This window comes from Apteryx mantelli, chromosome 9, assembly GCF_036417845.1.
Source record: "Apteryx mantelli isolate bAptMan1 chromosome 9, bAptMan1.hap1, whole genome shotgun sequence".
Lineage (NCBI taxonomy): Eukaryota > Metazoa > Chordata > Aves > Apterygiformes > Apterygidae > Apteryx > Apteryx mantelli.
In genome coordinates this window covers 19,726,306-19,732,305 of record NC_089986.1, presented here as the reverse complement: position 1 = coordinate 19,732,305, position 6,000 = coordinate 19,726,306, and positions in this window count along the sequence as shown.

Below are 6,000 nucleotides of genomic sequence, written 5' to 3'. Positions count from 1 at the left end.
CAGCAGTTCGCAGAAAGTCTCCGACTCAAGGCACGGCCTTGTCCCGCTGAGGTGGGCAGGGATGGCCAAGCTGGGCTTCTTGTGTGAACAAGGGAGGTGGTTGCATAGTAACTCAGAGGACACTGAGGAACAATATAATGCTCTTCATTTCTCCCCTATGCCAAAGTGACCCAGACTCTAACCCGCAGCAGTTCATCCTTTGCAAAAAGACTTACTAAAGAGTGGAAACCTTTGGCCCATGTAGATGTTTGGTCCCACTGAGAGGTTTTATTCCCTGACTGAATCCAGATATAATGGCCAAGATGAAAAGCACCACCACAGTGGTGTAGCCTCCGTAGCTCAACAAGTGATATGCTAACAGTGAACAGAAAAGCAAAGAAATAAAGTGTATAACTGAACAGCTTCCATGCACAAACAGCTTGGCAGAGGAGCAACATACTAAATGTGCAGTGGAGCCTGGCTTTTCACTTAGTTAGTTGGAAAGAGGCTTGCTAGTACAGATGCCATGACAGTGCTTGTCTATATGCAAGAACCTGAGCTATTAAAGGAAATTCTCATACAGAGAAATCAGCAGCTTCAAGCTGTTGGGACTAGTCACATTTCTGAGCACGTTCTGCTTGACAATGTGAACAATGCAGCAAAGATTTATTGTCACAGGAAACTGACTGCACATCTCTCTCATTAAATAACTTATTTTGTCATCTGTAGCTAGCAAAATAAGTGAACAGTAAGTTAAATGACTTTTGAGCCAAAAAATTTGCACTTAGGCTACATTTTTTTTGCAAAGTCTGGAAACCCTCGGTGGAAAACAACTATTTGTCTGTACAACATCTTGTGAAGGAGACCACTTTCCTGTATATGCCAAACCGGCTAACACAGTGTGTATTTGATGGATCCTGAAAGAACAGAATGTCTCGTTCATTTACATACAGTAAACACATGTTTCATCCAAACAGAATTGTGAAATAGTTTTGAAATCCTTCTTTCATTGCAGTTGGGAGAATGTTGGCTAACAAGAGTCCCAGAAGGTTGTATTGTCTCTTGTTTACATGGGAGGATTAAATTACAAAAACTGTTTCAGAAAGATCATTTCTCTTTTGTTTCTTGAGCACTTCATTTCAGTTAAAGTACTATTTCTAAGATTAAGCCTCAGACACCTCCAGGATGCATCTATTTATAAACTTATGCTTTAAAGTAAGACAGTTAGCTTGACATACATGTTGATAGCCTGTTTTTACCACCACAGGCTAGATGAAATGTGGAAGCTGGAAACACTTCTGTCTAGCAGTCATAATTCTGTCTGCATTTATCTGGCACCAGCTTCGCTTGCTCTTGCTTTTGATTCATTCTGTATTTTCTTCTCCAAATATTTTCATACGCTGAATACCTATAGTGCTAATGCTGACAGGCTGGATAATTCCAATTCTGGCCACTCATGGGAGTAGATGTTGAGGCTGTTCAATACTTTGCAGGATCAAGTCCAAAAGAGAAAACTGGTACAGACTGGTCTATAAAATCAGCATAGCAACAGCAGACCAACCCTCAATGAAAAGCTATCTTGAAGAAAACTCCCCAGTAAAATCTACAAGTCTCAAAGTTTCCCCAGAACTGATGGTGCAGAGCAGCCCAGGCGATAAGGCATACCCAAAGGAAAAAAATCAGAGCTGAGTGGATTTGCTATTAAGCTTTTACTTCAAAATCAGAGTTTAATTTTGAAATAATCATTAAGTGTAACAACCTTGGTGGTCTCTCTTCAGTCTCTAGTGGTTAGGGGAATCCACATCATAAAACCACCACACACCATCTGACACAGTTGGCACTCGTGGCGTAGGAGGGGCCCAAGGCTGAGCCTGTAGCAGCTGTGGTATAGCTTCAGTGGGACAGAGTAGCCAAGAAAACTGTGTGCTCTCATCAGACAGACCTGGTTTGTAGAAACCATCTCAGTCCACAAAAGAGTAAATTCTACATGTGACCCAAAATAAATTCAAAAAACACTCACAATCTTTAACATCACCTTTCCTCAAGAAACGGCTTTGGTAAGATTCCGTGTGTTTTCAGAAATACTGTAATAATCTATTCAAACTTTTCAATGCAGTGAGTGAACTGGCCGCACACAGCAGCTGGTCAGACATAGGCCAAGTCTCATTCACCCCTTCAACTGCATTACAGCATGTATAGAGTAACACTGGAAAGGAGGCAAGAAAGGCCAACAAACAGAAGGAGATGCAGCCAGGAACAGCATTTCTCTTTAGGATTAATACTTTGTAAATTTTTTAATAGGTTTCTCATTATGAACTTAAATAGATCTGTTAATGAATTACTTAAATCATTTAATGTCCTTATGGCATCGGCCTATTAAATTGATCTATGAGTGAACTGAGGTGCTGGAAAAGCCCCTAACCCATCCAAAGGTGCAGAGCCTGTAGGGAGCGCACTGGGTGGCACCTCCTACCCGGCCACGGCAAGGGACTACGCCACGGCACAGTCCATGAGCAGTCCTGCAGGCACAAGTATTTCCCTGCCTCCTGCCAGACCTCTTCTGCTCATCTATTCTCTTCAGGTCCTGCAAAGTTCAAACTTCTGCTTTTGGTGAGTTCTAAAACACAATAGGGTAAATCTGCTAGCTTCAGGTTTAGTGAAAGTGTCACCAAAACATAATTTGATCATCATGGCCCCTTAAATAGATGTATGGTATGGGAGAGAATCTAATCCAGTCTAGCTCTATGGCCACACTGACCAGTTATCAAAATCAACAGCTAACGTAATAATAGATCACTGGCAATCTGGAAAGAAATTCTTTTATGATTTACCTTTATCAAGAGAATGTGTCTTATAAAATAGGCACAAAATGTTATTTGTTTTTACTTCAGATCGTACTCTGTGTGCTTCCTTTTTCTGATAAAGAAAATAAAATGTTTATTAAGTATTTAAGGAGCAGCATGAGTCAGAGGAAGCGTGCACAAGATTCACAGTGTAGGGTAAAGCACTATTGTTTTAAATTCATCTGTGTGGAAAGGCTGTCATCCCATTAAGAATGACCTGCAAAGCCTCAAAAAAGTAGATTTTAGCCATGGCTAGCTCTTTGTATCTACTCAGAGTAATTGCAAGACTGAAGCTTTTTATTCTATGAGTAATCAGGAACCATAGAAATGTTGATGAAAGCAGTAGCTTAATGCTGCTCAGTTATGGTACGTGCATAGTCACTGAAGGATCAGCTCTGAAAATTCTTCTGATCATTTGAGGCAAGTGGGAGCCAAGCAAATTGAAAGAGAAATAGATAGAAATTTTCAGCACTTAATCTGGATGAACAGGTCCTCCTAGAAGAAGAGCAATTTAAACAGCTGTTACTGTCTTCTACAATTTCCTTCTTGAGAAATCAGTGTCATAAATTTCTACAGGAATAGAGCCTGTGTTGTGACTCAGTAGTTGTTTCAAGCTGTACATAATTAGACTAAATCTGTGCTGCAAACATCACTTAGTTTCTAATTCAGATAGAAATAATGCAGCTCAAGCATAATTTGATTTACAGCTGATGATCTCCTTGAGAGGTGCTTTCTAAAAGAGGGCATTGCAGAAAGTCCTTAAGGGAGCAGTGGGGTTAAATATACTCTAAGAGTATAAGGGAATTCCTATTGGCAAGAGGGGAAAGGCAAAAATCAAAGAGTTTTTTTTGTAGAAAGACTAAATTCAAAGGCTGCACTCAGAAAAAGTAGTATAAACATGCACTGCATCCATTAGATTAGATATACGAAAGAGTCCCTATAGCCAGTAACATCCAGTTTCAAGCTAATGGCTGCAGCTACCTTCTAATCGCGGCTGAGAAGCCTGTGGCCAAAGGGACGGCTGCTTCGCAGGGACCTGCGACCACAGGTGCTGATGGAGCTGCTGTCCATGTACTTTCAAATTATTCTTAAACATCCCCAACAGTTCATCTTGGGCTAAAAAGACCCTTCACAGATGATCTTTAGGCCCTACATTTTGAATTACTATCCAAGGAAACTAAAATGGTTTCCTTTGATACTGTCTCCTGCCCTTACACACAACACCCCTGCGTGAGCAGTGTTCATCTGCTTCGCTGAGCCACAACCAGGGGCTCGTCAGCAGTGCAGCAATTCAGCTGCAGGGCGCTTTGGCCTTGCTTAAAGTTTACTTTTTTTTTTTTTTTTTGAGCCTGGCAAAGCCAGAAATAGCAGCCCTATTCAACGTTAGAAGCCAAACAGAGAAAGGCCATTCATTGCACATTTCAATCACTGGCTGATAGTGACTGATGCCATTAATATTGTGCAGATCTAGGCATTTTTCTCTCCCCTCTTAGGAGCATTTCAGATGTGTCTTTGGTTCATTTTTACCAGTATTATAGCTTAGCTGTCCAGCTAATTGTAGCACATGATCAAAAAGCAAAAAGAAAGGAAAGAGTATATTGAAAGCATGTCACAATATGACAGCAAACCGTGGCCATATCTTACCTTCTTCCCTCCCCTGAGAACTGAGCCCTGAGGGTGTCTGACACTTGTGCATGTCAAAGCTGAAGACGGGGCACCTGGCGGTACCGAAAGGAAAGCGGCATCATGTTCGCCTCACAAAAATCTCTGCTCATGCCTCAGTTTTAACTTAACTTTAACTTTAACTTTAAATGGAGAAGCCTGGTTTCAGATGCAGACATTTTGGGCTCAGTGCCTGCATATAATGTCTTCAGTGGTTTGTTATTGTAGCCTCTGAATTCTCAGGTTGTTTGGGGTTTTATTTGTTTTTCCTCTTACTCATGTCTCCTGTACTCTTTGCCGTCCTGGTTTTCAGTATTTCTGGTCCGCTGTCCCAGGCATCGCCCAGACGTCGTCGTGGCTCATTAACGAGTTCTGTCACAGTTGCACTAGATGTAGCTGATATTTCCCACTGTTTACAAAACAGCGTTGGCTTCCTTTTAACCTTTGCCAGTCTGCGAGTGTCAGCTTACAAATGAGCACTGTCTGAGCCATTTTTGCCAAGCCATCTTCTCTCCATCCGCCACTTCATGGTCCCAAGTGACGGGGTGCACATGGCAAGGACAACACCTCGCAGAAAGGGCAGCTAATCTGCTCCTGGGGCAGGACATGGACATTATTTTTACTTGATTAAAAAGGTTATGAGGTTTTTACAGTGTTAATGATGACACTTTTAATCTGGCGGTGTTGATGCTGGATTTTTTAACTGGCTTATACTTCCAAAGCTTCATTGCTAGGAGTTAAATCTTCGGCCACTGTAAATTAACACCGACTTCCCTAAAGCTATATTGATTTATACATGCCAAGGCCCTGGCTCCATATCTGCAGCTGTGTATTTGAAAGGGGCGCTAGCACCTACTAGAATTTAAAACTCGAGAGAAGCTTTTTTTCCTTTTGCCTCCTGCCTGCTAACCTCAAGGTGTGACGAAGCCTGTGCAGCCTAGTCATACAAGAGAAAGCTCTTGTCTTAAAATATCAGTGTTTCTAGTTCCAGCAGGCCCTCAATCTAACTTTATACTGGACAGTTTGGTCCCATTAGTTATAGTGTCAGCATCAATGGCAAGAATGATAACCCTCAAGGGTTAATAGAAATGTGGAGCTGATAGACTTCTTTATAGCAACTGCCTCAGGTGTAAAAAATGACTGTGAGCTTCTCAGCCTTGCTAGGTCAAAACCCTGAGTGTGCAAAGCACCTCCCATCTTAGCAAAAGGTTTTGTGAATGCAACAGTACTTACTCATCCCGAGGCTGTTGATGATCCAGCAGCTCCTGGACAGCCATGCTTCCTGAATCCATCTGTACCAGCTCACAGGCTTCTGTGAGGCTTCTCAGTGCGACAAAAAAGCTCAATTTTGCAAAGCTGGTGGAGTGGGGTCCGGCCAAGGCGACTGGGAGGAAAGAAGAGAGGGAACGAGAGGACAACTACCTGAGGTTACGGCAGCAATGAGGTGGCCTGTCCACTCCAGACATGGACAGTGACTCTCACCACCAGCTTGACGGAACAGACTCAGGTGACTGAA